This window comes from Enhydra lutris, unplaced genomic scaffold (assembly GCF_002288905.1).
Source record: "Enhydra lutris kenyoni isolate GAN:26980312 unplaced genomic scaffold, ASM228890v2 scaffoldscaffold59, whole genome shotgun sequence".
Classification (NCBI taxonomy): domain Eukaryota; kingdom Metazoa; phylum Chordata; class Mammalia; order Carnivora; family Mustelidae; genus Enhydra; species Enhydra lutris.
The window spans coordinates 7,824,559-7,840,032 of record NW_019154143.1 but is presented as its reverse complement, the minus strand read 5'-3'; the positions used below and the strand labels follow the sequence as shown (position 1 = coordinate 7,840,032).

At 36.1% G+C, this 15,474-nt stretch overlaps 1 pseudogene; it reads right to left on the bottom strand.

Annotated features, from left to right (window-relative positions):
• Positions 1-800: 800 nt before the first annotated feature.
• Positions 801-15,474, bottom strand: part of LOC111158386 — a 171,282-nt pseudogene continuing 156,608 nt past the window's right edge.

Sequence of the window (15,474 nt, the reverse complement as noted above, 5' to 3'; positions counted from 1 at the left end):
GTCTCAGACTTCACAGTCAAATTTCACAATATTGCACTGCCATACGAAGGACTACATAAATGATATTAAGGTTTTAATCTCCAGTATGAAATACATATGCATGTCTTCATCTGAGAGTAATTTTATTAAGTGATGAAAGACCTTAACTTATCAATAATAAAGAGAAAAATATTTCTGGTGAGAGTTTATTTTTTCTAACTCAACTGAAAAAAACTTCACTGTTCTGATCTTAGTCTGAATTCTTAGTAAGAAAGACATCTACAGTAACAAAAGGAATGGTGCTTTCTCAACGACAAAATTGAGATAGGCGTAATCTCCCATAATATCCAATGATTTAGCAAGATTAAAATGAGAGGTTTCTAAGGACCTCCTCTCTTAACAGCAATTATTAGTCCTTTTTTTTTTTTTTTTCTTTTTGACAATTATTTTAAGACCTTTATTAACAGATGCTTGTTGTTCATTGACTTTTTGGGAAAAAAAAAAAAGTCATAAACTTTCATTACAGATGGAAAATGAGGTTCTTAAAACTCTCAACTTGACCAGGGGTGCCTAGGTGGCTCAGTGGGTTAAGCTGCTGCCTTCGGCTCGGGTCATGGTCTCGAGGTCCTGGGATCAAGACCCAATCAGGCTCTCAGCTCACCAGGGAGCCTGCTTCCCTCTCCCTCTCTCTCTGCTTGCCTCTCTGCCTAGAGATGGTAAAATGGCATTTACTCAGTCCCACCTTGCTCATCCTGGGAGCTGATGAATTCTCAGTTGGTGGATATGCTTGCTGCTTTTGTCTCTTATCTTTGTCTCAAGCTTTACTCTTGTGCATTAGGGTTTTCCAGGCATCTGTGCAGGTAATTGAATTTGCCATGGTACCTACGTTGAGATGGCTGCTGACCTTGGGTCTCATCTCCTTGATTTTCCTTATTTTCTTCATTGCCATCCTCCTTAAGCTCTCGTTGGCCAGGAGGCCCCTGTAGAATCGTGATCTGTAACCTGATACATATTGTCTCAGTGGCCTACCTTGTTCCTCTGCACCCTGATTGTCAGCTCCTGCCATCACCTCTCCTAGCACAGGAAGGTTGGATGACTGTGGCCCAAGACTTTAGGGTCTCTGCCTGTGGTAAGGTGGGAACCCTCCCCTGCCAGAGAGCAGCTCTGTGGGGCATGGACTTTGGGAGCACTTTCTCAGCCCTCCTTTTCCCCACTCTCACTGTTCTAGAAGTTCTGTTGGCAGTTGTGTGGAGGATCCTAGCCATGTGGAGAGCATCTATAATGGTTACAGTGGGCTGCATATTTACTGCCCTGCACTGGAGCTCCACCAGGGCCTATCACAGAAGCTGCCCCCACACTCTCTTCTCCTTCAGCAACATCAAACCCCACCATCTCCCCATCTCCTACACTACCAAAGAACTTCCTAGACCTATTCTTTATGGTGGTCTGTTGTGCAAATACACTTCCTTGGCATCATTGCTGTTGATGAAACCATTATCTGTTTCTTACACTGAACCATTTGACTATTCTCCAAACCTTCCTTGTGATGACCTTCTTGTCACTCCAGGCAGGCACCAGCGATGTGAGGTCACCTGGCCACCACTACCTTCACTGTTGCCAATGGTGCCAGGCTTGGTGTTAGCAGTGCTGAGGGCAGGGGTTGTGGTGGCTGCTGGGTCTCATCCTTGTTGGTCTGGGTTGTGGGGATGGTGACTGACTGGGGCGCCTTCTTCTGTGGTACAGGGGTAACTGCCCCTGGCCGCAATGGGGCTGCTCTGAGATCTTTGGGGTCTGCTCACTGCTCCCACTACCCATGGAACTGATGGAACCGTTATTGGGCCTTTTTCACAGCTTCAGAATCATGTGTCTCCAGGTTATCTGCCAAGGAACCACTCATCAAACCTAGAGGTTCTCAAGCTGTAGTGTTATTAGATATATAGCAAAGATAAAATCACAGCAAAGAGAAAGGAACAAACTCAAGCACCTGGGTGGCTCAGGCAGTTAAATGTCTGCCTTCTGCTCAGGTCATGATCCCAAGACGCCCCACTCTCAGGCTCCCTGCTTCTCAGGGAGGCTGCTTCTCCCTCTCCCTGCCCCCTGTTCATACTGTTTCCTGCTATCTCTCTCTCTCTGTCAAATAAATAAAATCTTAAAAGGAACAAACTGATCATGCACACAACAACATAGATGAAACTCAAAGTCATTATTCTTAGTGAAACAAGTCAGACACAAAATAGTACATATTGAATAGTTCTACCTGAATAAAACTCTAAAATGCAAACTTATCCATAGTGGTAGAAAGTGGGCCAGTAGTTATCTAGGACTTGGTGTGGGGTGGGGGTGGGGGGTTGGGATAGACTGCAGAGGGGCATAAGGACACTTCTGAAGTTGCTGGAAACAACTTCGTATCTTGTGGTGGTGGTTTCTCAGACATATGCACCTCTTAAAACTTATAGAAATGTACTCTTTAGATGGGCACAGTTTGTTGGTATGAATTTTATCACAATAAAGTTATTAAAAAATCATAGAGATTCAAGATTTCAGCAAGAGTAGACTAGAGTGTGTCAAACCCGAGAGGAGCCAAAATGTATTATTTGGATTTTACAAGCTTTCTACGATAATTTTTCAGTTCTGTGTTCTCAATCACAAAATGTAAAAAGACTAATTTAAGTATTTTTCAAAGATGATAACTTCTTTGCTCTGAACCGATAGGTACTATTCAAACACATGTTCATTTGTGTGTATGCTGGCCTACCTCATTTTGTTGTGCTTTGCTTCGTTGCACTTCCCAGACCCCGCATTTCTTACAAATTGAAGGTTTGTGGCAATCCTGCCTGGAGTAAGTCTGTTGGTGCCATTTTTCCAACAGCATGTGCTCACGTCCTGTCTCCATGTTTGGTAATTCCCATAGTATTTCAGACTTTTAAAGTATTATTATATTTGTTATGGTGATCTGTGATCAGGGACTACAACTCACTGATAGCTCAGATGATGGTTAGCATTTTATAGCAATGAATTTTTTTTTTTCTAAATTAAGGTATGTACAGTGTTTTTCAGACATAATGCTATTGCTCACTTAATATACTATGGTGTAGGGTACACATAAATTTTGTATGCACTGGGAAACCACCAAAAATCCCTTTGACGTGCTTTATTGCGACATTTGCTTTATTGCAGTGGTCTGGAAATAAATCCACAATATCTCTGAGATATGCCGTAATTCTTTGGTGCTACGTAGTAGAGCTATAGTATTCTAATCGTTGTTGCTATGGATCAGAAAAGAAGTGGTATAATATTTTATATATAAATTATTCTTTCCAATTAAGTGAGTGTTAATTTGTGTCAACCAACCAAAGATTTGCAGAAGTTCAGAAAAGGGAAAAATCTATCTTTTAAATCTCTACAAAGTAGGTATGTTGTTAACATCTCACCTCAAAAGTGCTTGCCATACTTATATAGTGAGAGAGAGAAAAAAAAACTTTTAATGTTTGAATTTTACCTTTTGGTTTTGTAGGTTTTTAAATAGATGTATAGCACATAGGATAGCTTTATGTCATATACAATTATTTATACTTGTACAGGTTAAATATTATTTAATATTTATTTAAATTTAAATATTATTTAATATTTAACAGGGTAAATATTATTTAAAAATGGCTAAAAGTCATTTTCTTTAAAAGGAATTTTTAAATTATTCAAATTTAAGAAATACCTAACAAGATCACTTTGAAAATGTTGGCAATTTTGTTGTAATTTTTATCTGCCAATGTTACTTCTATCAAAAGTAGTATGTCATTAAAATGCAGTATGGAAGCATTATTCATTTGAAATCATAATATTCCCTCTGATTGTTCATTGTAAATATATAATATTTTAGTGATATTATAAACTAATATCACTTATTGACTTGTCCTGATAAATGATTGACCTCATTCAGAAACCATGAAAGTTCATTTCTGTTTATAAATTGCAGTCATCAAATGTACAGAATATAAGCAGTTCACAGATGGGGATTATGGGTATGTAGGACATAATTTTTGAAGAACTGGAAGCATCAATATACTTTTTTTCTTGAAAACTGCATTTTAACAGATATTTCTGATAATTTCCCTGTTGGTTATATTAAAAAACAAGCATGTTTTCCTTACCAACCAGCGTACCTAATGAGAAAACCGAAGACTGAGAAAATTCTGTGAGTCCATTTGTTAGAGCTAATGCTTAACCAGCATAAAGGCATTTCCTGAGGATTTTCTCATGTGCTGCATTTCAATAAACCTGGAAATCCTACCTCAAGCCTCTAATGGAAGCAAGCAAGCTGCTATGATTCACTCCACTTTGAGCAACAGGAAAAACAACAAAACAAGAATGCCTATTAGAGAAAACCAAAAGTTGTAATGGAAAAAAAATTTCATAACAATTAGAATCTCTCCCTGCCCTTGCCTTTATTTTGTTCCTGTCCAACAACAACTGGACAGTGGGCCTTGGTATCTCAAAATAGTTCTATTTCACAGTCAACAAAAAGATAGCATTCCCTTGTTTTTAAAGATTTATTTATTTATTTGAGAGAGAGAGAGAGCAGGAGAGGGAGAAAGAAGCTCAAGCAGACTCCGCACTGAGCGAGGAGCCCAATGTGGGTCTTGATCTCAAGATCCAGAGATCATGACTTGAGCTGAAATCAAGTGTCTGATGCTTAACCAACTGCACTGCCCAGGCACCCCAGCATTCCTTTGTTTTTAGAAGAGAAGTTTTTCCAAAGTGAGTCCTTATGATGGGTTTAACAAAAAGCAGATTATTTTTATGGGAAAGCTAATCAAAACTATTAGGACTTAAAGTGGAAATATTCAATGATACCTTTCATGTGGCCAGTTATTTTTTATACATTGAAATCCACCTAATAAAATTTCTACCACTTTTTCCAAAAGAGAACTGTGAAGAAGGGCTCACAGAGTGTACACAAACGAGCACACTTGAGCTTCATTTTGTGACTTAACTGCTTAAACAGTATACAAGCCAACACTGTTCAAGGCAAGATAGTTAAGTGATTCCGTAGATCAGACTCACATCTTTATTTCCATTGACCTGTGTGTTGACTTCTGTGAGTTATTCCCCGCCCCCCCTTTTTTTAAAAAGATTTTATTTATTTATTTATTTGACAGAGAGAGAGATCATAAGCAGTCAGAGATGCAGGCAGACAGAAAGTGAGGAGGAAGCAGGCTCCCTGCTGAACAGAGAACCCAATGTGGGGCTCGATCCCAGGACCCAGAGATCATGACCCAAGCCAAAGGCAGAGGCTTTAACCCACTGAGCCACCCAGGCACCTCTCTCCTTTTTTACTCTACTTTATATCTTTAAATGAGGTGGATAGACTAGATCAGATACATTCAATCAAAGCCTCCAAAGATACACTTCAGAGGACCCTAAGGATCAGAATGGAGAGTGACTGGGCAAATGTTTGTCCACCTGCTGCCCAACTTCACTCCCACTCAGCAGTAAATACTGCTATCTATTAGGTATTTCTAGACTGGGTTTGCTGGACTTTTTTTTTTTTTTTAGAAAATGGACTTAGAAATCTATTTTTAAGTGCTTGTAACTATTAGAATAAATTCTCTCTATGGTGCCTTCTAAGATCTGTAATTAAACCTAGTGCTGAAAAGTGGCAGTTAGAACTTATTATTGCTATAAATAATGACACCAGCATGTCACTAAAAGATAGACATTTTTAATATAATAAGTTCCCCACTTAAAAGCCAGGTTGTGAGGCATAGATTTGTTCATAAGTTGGTGACTTGGGAGATGGAAAGCATTTTTCCATGGAAACACTTTTTAAGGTAAAGTGAGAAAAGAGAAAAGAAAACTAATTTGACTGCCAAAGTAAAAATGGTCCATTTTCAATAAAGAGTAGGAGAGATGTTCTCACAAAAGCTGCAATTAAAATTCAGTAGCATAGATGGACTTTTTAAAATCTTTATTTGTAATATTTGAAGACAAATGATTTTAGAGATATTTAATCTGTTTCACTGCCACCTTTGATTTTGAAAGTTACCCAGAGACATGATTTGAGAGAGAGAGCTCTTTACTGGTGTTGGCATGCTGACTGCGAAAGAAAACAATTAAAAAATTTAAAAAGCTAATGGTCATTTAGTTTCATTCAGAATGAGAGATTTGCTCAACTCCATCTAAATCCTGATACCCCCACACTTTAAAAATTTGTGTTAAAAATTGGGGGGGGACCATCAATAGCTGTCACTGTGTAACTATCCCTAATGTTTGTTCAAATACATAGATTTCTAATTACAGGATGCTGATAACTCAGGGAATAACTCTGTTAAGACAGGTGGAATATTCATAATTTTTAAAAATCTGCCCTGAGAAGGGGTTCCTGGGTGGCTCAGTGGATTAATTGTCTGACTCTTGCTTTTGGCTCAGGTTATAATCTCAGGGATGTAAGACTGAGCCCCACATTAGGTTCCACACTGGCCATGGAACCTGCTTAGGATTCTCTCTCAACCTTTCCTTCTGCCTCTCCCCTTACCCTCTCTCTCCATCTTTCTCTCTCTTCCTTGAAAGAAAAGAAAGGAAGAAAGGAAGAAAGAAAGAAAGAAAGAAAGGAAGAAAATCTTTCCTGAGGTAAAAATATTTGTTAAAAAGATTAATAAATGGGGTGCCTGGGTGGCTCCGTGGGTTAAGTCTTTGCCTTTGACTCAGGTCATGATCTCAAGGTCCTGGGATCAAGTCCCGCATCAGGCTCTCTGCTTGGCAGGGAGCCTGCTTCCTCCTCTCTCTCTGCCTGCCTCTCTGCCTACTTGTGATCTCTCTCTGTCAAATAAATAAATAAAATCTTTAAAAAAAAGACTAATAAATGAAGATGAATCCTTATAATTTTTTTGTTTAAAAGGTTAATAAATGAAGATCCAGAAAAAGAAAACTTAAGCAAATCTGTCTATGAAGTTTAGTCAATAAAAATACAAATATCTACTTATTTTAAATGCTATTAATTCTATTTAATTCAAAATATCATCCTTGGAAGTGTTTCCAATACCCTGTAAGAGAGTTTATTTCACTTGAGCTGGAATATTGCCAGACTAAATACTGTAAATGGTGAGGATGGTTTAGAATCCATAGCTTATTAATACAGTGTTCAACATTCTGAATAAATGGGACAAACTTCAAAAGTGATCATAATTTCTATGAAATTCTATGTTCACCAACCTAGAATTTTATAGTTCTTGGTTGTTATATATTTTGGAAGCATCAGTGTCCTTCTTGATCTTCCAGCAGTGGAATAATTGGGCATCCCACAAAGATTCTAGTTTCCATGAGCCTGATGGTGGGAAATGGAAATCCCATATTATTATATCCCAAGATTATACATACCATGGAGAAAATTACATGATCATTCTGACCTAAAAGTTAATACTTTGCCTATATTCTGAAACCTTGGGCACTTTGCATATATTCTGAAACCGTGTAATAATGAAGAAAAACCGCTAGTAGTTAATCTGTAAATACTGTACTATAGTTAAATTAGGTTACAAAATCATTAAAATAAGAATCCTTCCATATTTTTATTTTTTAAGCACTAATACAGGACCTCTTCCTTTACCCAGTCAGAAATACACAAAATTCCTTTCCCAACTTTTATGATAGGAACGCATTAGTGTCTTCTCTCACACACGCACACACACAAATTATCTTTCCAGTTCCCCTCTTCCCCTATTACAGCACAAATTTCACTGAACAAGAAATTTGAAGGTTGAGCCTATTCCCATAAGATTTTAAACATTAGAAGGAATGTGCTTCTTAGGTAACTATTTTGAGGAAGAGAGTATGTACTTTTCCAGGCAGAGGTTTCATTTTGATATGAGCAGGACTGATCCATCACATAGAGTGGTTCTGTGTCAAAGGGGGAGGTAGTCATCACCAAACACACACATGTTCATCATGTGGTATATGCAAATTGTGTCTTCATTAGATTTTTGTTTAATTCCAGGAAGTACTATACTTTCTTGGAAACATAAATTTCAGAAGAAAAACAAAATCTGTATTTCCCTTTCCTGAGAAAGTAAACCCAAGGGGCCAAGTATGACTTTTCTTTACAAAATATTTGCATGGTCTTTCAGCAATGTCAGCATATTGACGGATGTTGTCTTCCTTCTATATTTTCTTTCTCCCTGTACGGAAGTTAAATGTGACTAGGTGGGCAGGAAAGATGTTCTATAGATCATAGAGTTCTTTAGCAGCAATTTGAATCTCTTTGCTGTCCTGGCTCATTAATCTGAATCCCACACATTTGAAGAATTACATAAGCCTAACCAAAAATCTTATTTAGTATAAAATAAAAATTTAAACACAAATATTCTATAAATCATCCTCGTATAGCAAAAATGTTTCTGTTAATCTCTTGACAAATGTTATTATGTAGATACACTATACAGTGTTTCTTAATTCAAAATCATGATTTTCTCAGTCATGAAAAAGGATACTGGCGTTTATAAACTCAAAGGTAACAGTTTTTTTGTATTCTATCATAATTAATCTTGTGTATAAACAAAGGGCTTTGTAAGATTCTGTTTCTAAACCCTGTTTCTGAAATTTTACCCAGAATCTTCATAAAATTTATGAAATACACTATTTTAGAATCTAGTTAAATAAAAATTAAGGTATACCTGTTTAGGAAAAATTTTTTAAATTGGGTTACAAAATATTAAAACGTGGCTCAAATTAAAAGTGGAATAAAAATTATATATAATAGTTGAGATAAAAGAGAGGAACCATAAATAAAATTTTAAATGTCTTAGGTGGTAGTTTAGCTAAGTAGCTAGAATAGCTAAAAAAAAAAAAAAAAGAAAAAAGCTTAAAGTTATATATCCCCAAATGCAAAGATGTGGGTTTATATTTAATTGCCCCCTGTTAGTAATATTGCTTTTAAAATGTTTTATTAAAGTATAATATAGTACACTACAGCTCTAGGAGCTTCTATGTATATATGTACTCAGGTAAGCACCAGGCAGATTAAGATACAAGACATTTCAAAAGTTCTTATCATGCCCCATCTCAGTGAATACCCTGCACACTCAAGGTAACTAGCATTCTTGCTAACCTATCACAATAGCTTAGTTTTGCCAACTTCATGTACACTTGGATTTCAAAATTTGCTATGTATTTTGTGTGACCACCATCTTTTTGTCATCTTTATATCTGTGATATTTATCTATACCGTTGAGTGTAACATTAGTTCATTCTTTATTTCTAAGTAGTATGCCACAGGATTTACACCACAAATTATTTATATGAGCATGCTACTGGTAATGGGCAGGTCAAACCTCTTGTTCTCAGTACACGGGCTACTCAAATATGCCCATCACAGTTTCTTTCGCCACCTCTCATCTCCAAAGGAGAAGGAACACTGGTGAAACCCAAAGTGGAAGATCCCCATCTTTTATGCACTATGTTATTTCCTTGTTCTCCACAGTTCGATGATCATGAGTGAATAAACCTCTGAACTCAGATTTCAAAACCCAAAGAGAGCTACTCTGTTCCATTCTTAATAGAATGGCAGGACTCAAAGAGGGATAAACATGAATCATCTCTGACAGCTGTAGGCAAAGGATAGAAAGAGGAAGGGAATTAGGACAGAAACAGCCTAGTCATTCTTCAGGTGGACAGGGCACGTGTGCTCAGGAATGTGCAGATAGGGAGTCACGTATTGATGGACATGATTTGAGAAAGATGTTAGTATCGTTTGAACTGTTGCATCAAGAACTCAACAAATTCAGGTTCAAAGGGTCCTTGTGCTCAATAGATCTTTATACATCATTTGATCTAAATGCCCTCAGCTTTTCCAAACTTTCAAATAATTTTCCAGTTTTTCAAATAATTTCCTATACAATAAACATGTGAAATGTATTGTATGTAATTAAGCTATCGTGATTTATTTCCTGTTATCTTAATACCTCTAGCTCTCACCTTTGCTAGGAACCTGGATGGCAGCCCTTTTATTCAGAAGTATGGCTTTTATCTCATCAAATAAAATTACATATTATTCAGGACCAAGGTTATTATTCTTGAAGTAGTTCACTGCTTTTTTTTCTGCAGCAATTAAATGTGTTTTGATTATAAACATATTTTATAAACTTTTAAAATTCATAGAAAAAATTCAAAAATGATTTTATTTTATTCCTTAAAATTTTGTTTTTGTGTGCTTTTATATTTATAAAATGTAGAAAATTTTCTTGATGCAATGTATTGATCTTTAAATAAATAACAAGTATTTTACAATTATGTGTTCCATTTTGCTTCATATTTTCTCTTCTTAATTATTTATCTACTCTTATTTCACTTGCAGGACAGGCCAAAAATCAAACTGTACTCTTAACTTATATTTAGTTCTAGAAAACTATTAACATTTGTAGATAAATCACTTCATAGAATAGATCAATATATCTTAAAGTTATACTATTAAAATTAATAAGACATCTGTTATTTATATATATAATTCTTAAAGTTTTATAATTATTTTTTACCATCTATGATATTAAAATAAATTAAAATATTTGATTTGGTCAGTAATTCATAAGTGCTTCTCTTTTTTCTACATCATTATTTATTCTAGTCATGCACCATTCAACCAAAGAAAAAATGTTCATTTTTAAGAAAATATAAAATCATGATACTCAGTTTTGCATAAATCATTCAATATCCGTGTATCTATATAAGGATCATAGGTTGTAGTGTTTTTTGTTTTGTTTTATTAAAATATGTCTGACATTCAGTGTTCTATTCATTTCAGGTGCACACCGTAGTGATCTGACAATTCTATACATTATGCCATGATATGTGTGGCAGTGTTTATTATAAAGAATCACCACTCTGCCATTGGGAGAAGGCCCTTATACCAAGGTGGGTCAGTTTTTATCATTCTTCTTAAAATGCTTGTTTCTATATCATAGAGCAAATTTGTTGCTTTAAAAACCAATTTCTGAAGATAATCCATCTTGAAAGGTAAAAATTCCCAAACTTTAGACTATTCTAAAATGCTGACTTTTATGCACTCAGTTATTATGGATTAATGTATTGTTATGCACGATGATCTTCTTCCAGTGATTATTTCAAATTGGTGATGTTCTAGAATTACCAACCAAAAATTTGAAAAGTCAGTAACTGGATGGTAACTGATTATATTGTGTTCAGTAAGGCCTTGTCGAAACTACCCTATTTTCTGTGGTGAAAGGATTAGCAGATTGCATGTTTTTATAGAGAAAGCCCCTAATTTTATTTAGGCATTACCAAAATCTTTCATGTTATCTCTTCTAAAATACTGGGAAGGTATTTACTGGCATAGCAATATACTCTGCTGAAAAACTTCCAAAGAGTGTGGATCTTAATGGGTTCATAGCAATGAGAAAGGATGTCTTTTATGAACTGGTACAGAGCTGTCAACAGTATTATTAACAACTTGGAAGATGAGAGAGAAGACATGGTTATCAAATTTATAAATGACTAGAAACCAGAAAGGTTAATTAATGTAAGAAATAAGATGCAAGAAAATGTCTATTACTATGAAAAGCCAAGTCAGCATGATGAATTTTGACAGGTATAAACGTAGAATATGTATTTCATACTAAAAGATATATAGAAGTAACAGTGAAAACTAACTTGTGTAGTTTTGTGTGTGCAAATGTGTGTGTGTGTGTGTGTGTGTGTGTGTGTATGTGTGTGTGTGTTCATGTGTATACTGGTAAGAGAATTAGTAGTTTTATTTACAAATAAATTTAATGTTAACTAGGACTATCAAATGACAATTAGAGGTGCCTGGAAGCCTGAGTTTCACTGATAGAAAAATACTGTCTTGACAAGAGAAATACCAATTCCTCTGTGCTCTCTCTGGTTGTACGGCAGCATTATATGCAAGTTTGGGAACCACATTTTAGGGTTAACAATGACAAACTGGATAACTTTTCTATCAGTGAGTCTTAATCTTTGGGAGATCATAGATAATATTCATTAGGACTTTAAAAGAAGCTATAGATACCTCGCCGGGAAAAAATACATATACACAGAATTTTATATACAATTTCAGAAGGTTTACAGCATCCCTGAAACCATGTATGAATTTCCCAGGTGTTCATGGACTTTAGCTAAAGAATGTCTGATCTAAGACCAAGTGGCGAGGCAGTAAGAATTATTGATTCTCTAACATAAGAAAAGAGTTAAGGGAATTAAAGATGTTTAGTTTGGAATAAAGAATACCAAAAGGGTAGGAAGAAAATAGCTGCCGTCAAACAGTTGAAGAATTTTTATGTTTGAGAGTTATTATATTTATTTTATGTATCTCCAATGAGAAAGATAAAAACACCAGGGAGACATATTTTGTGTAAGTAGAAATAGAATGAATGGGAGGAATTTAATTCAGTTTAACATTCAATCAGTGCTTTCCACATGGTATGCTAGACTAGGAGAGCGAATGTAAATATCAAATGAATAAAACATAGTCTCTTTCCTTGGGATGTTTGGAGAAGAAAGTTCCAGTTCAAAAAGCAAATTCCCTTTAAGGAAGAATTTCTTTAAAAATTGCCAGTCCTTTTGTGGCTATATGGTATAGAAATTTTATCAGCCTAGAGTAAATTTTTATTACTAGGAAAATAATGATTTGAATGACCACACTTAGTAATGCCAATAGACAGTACTTTTAGTAAGGCTCATTGCCCTGTGAAAAGGAACATGACAGCAACTTTTGGGGCTACCCATAGCTCTTATTCTGAAATCTCCCTGGTATATAGGGATGACAGCTAGAGTGTACGTAAAAAATATGTGTGGGGCCAATGAGCACCTTGAGGAAAAGGAATCCAGATTTCTTCCTCTTTTAGGATCCACCTTATTAGACCTTCTCTCATAGATTGAAAGGTTCCAGATGGATATTTCCTGCAAGAAACGAACCTCAAACTAAAATATATAAAGGTGACAGCAAACCTTATCTGTTCTTGAATGAAGGCTCATTTTAGCAGAGCATGTTATGTAGGCGTGGAAGCCCTACTTGACTCAACCATATTGACAGAGCAGGTCCATTTTAAGTAAAATGTTTGACCATGTCTGTGAAATCCAGAAGAACTGTATCTTCAGAGTACAGAGTACGGTGCCATCCTTCAGTACTATCTACTGGTACCTAGGCTGGTAAAGTCATCTGTGAGCCACTGAATGCAAATGTATTGGACAAGGTTGCATCAGTTCTCACCATTGACAATATTTGGGTTGCAGTGGGAATATAGCATCAGGCAAGTGGTCACAATAGGCTCTCCAACTCTTGCCCTTATGAGGAACATTAAAAACTCTGGGCTAAGAGTGTAGAAAGTTAGGAGGATGATGCTGGTCTTCCTGGAGTTATTAATTGAAATTATTAATAAAAAGGAAAAAGCAAAACCGACCTTTGCTCAAAAGATCATTGAACCCTGAAGGGAATATACCTGGATATGTAAGTTTGCATTTTCCTTTCCAGTCTTGTCATCATAAGTTAGAATAGGATGGGAACTGAAAAGAAGATAATGCCCTAGCTTATTTCCTCAAATTAAAGTCTGAAAATTATGGTAGAAGGAATTATTTCCTCAAAGTCTAAAAATTGTCCTAGAAGGAAACAAGATCAATTGACTGATATAATGCACTGCTCACTGCCAAGGGCCTATTGACCTTGAACGGTATTTCTGTAATTCTGGATATTTCTAAAACACTGATGCTTCAGTGGATTGACATCATAAATTGAGGATGGTTTACCCTAAGCTAATTAAATATACATCTATAGGTTCAGTGCCTAGACATCAATACATATTTTTTAATTAATAAAAATTCAGATGACTTTAACATGCAACCAGAGTTGTGAACCACAGAGCAATGATTCTGAGTGTGGTGTAGCAGCATTAGCATCACCTGGGAACCTGCTGGAAATGCAGATTCTCTGGTCCAATTTTGACCTACTGAATGAGAAACTCTGACAGATGGAGCCCAGCATTCACAGTTTTAACATGTCCTCCAGGTGATTTTAATGCTTACTCAAGTTTGTGAATAATGTCATAGAGCCTTATGGAGAGTTTTAATTTTTCTAATTAAATAAATTGAGTTTGTTCCTTAACCAGTTACAACCAAGAGGTTGGAGGTAGAGAATTGTATCTATGATTCTTTTGTATATACCCATGATCTAGAAAACTGTGAAACATGCACCAAGTTCTCAATAATATGTGCTGCTTAACTTGCCCCTGTGTGCTTGAAGGTGATTTCTATGCCTAAAATAATAGAATACCAGGCCTGTTCATCCTGGACATGACTCTTAAACTCAGTCATGGTATTTATGTCCTTTAAACTACTCCCAGTGCTTTCCTTGCAGGATACATACATGCCTAATAGAGTTTTATTTATTTATTTATATATTTAGCCAACACTGATCCAGCCCTAGGAGATGGGAGGCGCTGGTGATAAATTAACAGGACAGACAGGGTGCTGCTAATGTGAAGCCCATGGGAAATGAGATAACTTGATCATGCAGGACCCTGCGCTATGACTAGACAGGCCATTTTATTCCTCTGCCTTTCCCGCACTGCCTGACTGATACTTTAAAAAAGTCGACCACCCTAATTTGGTGCCAGATCATGACTGATTTTGGAAAAGAGTACCGGTAGGATTAACCTAGGTGTAGGAAATGCTGTATTTCACACTATGAGACAATGTAGAGAAAGGTAACTAACATTCTGTGAAGCCATTAAAGAGAATGGATTATATGAACCTGCCTGAAATAACTCAGGTAAATTACTTCATTCTTTCTCAACAAGCTCAATGCATATGAGAAACATAAATATGTCTTACATGGTTACAGTAATATAGAAAGTTAGCAAAGAGATTGGACCTACAACATCTTAAAAAACAAAAACTAATTCAGCCCCCAAAAGAAAGACCCTAAGTTACATGTTGGAAAATCATAATACTCTCTAGACCCTGATTTATTAAAAAGACCATCTAGTAATGAGATTGAAGCAGTGATCAAAAACCTCCCAAAAAACAAGAGCCCAGGACCTGATGAATTCCCTGGGGAATTCTACCAAACTTTCAAAGAAGAAGTAACACCTATTCTCCTGAAGCTGTTTCAAAAAATTGAAGCAGAAGGAAAACTTCCAGACTCTTTTTATGAAGCCAGCATTACCCTGATCCCCAAACCAGGCAAAGACCCCACCAAAGAGGAGAATTTCAGACCAATATCACTGATGAATATGGATGCTAAGATTCTCAACAAGATCCTAGCAAATAGGATCCAACAGCACATTAAAAACATTATCCACTATTACCAGGTGGGATTCATCCCTGGGTTGCGAGGATGGTTCAACATTCACAAATCAATCAATGTGATAGAGCAAATCAATAAGAGAAGAGAGAAGAACCACATGGTCCTCTCAATTGATGCAGAAAAAGCATTTGACAAAATCCAGCATCTGTTCCTGATTAAAATATTTCAAAGTA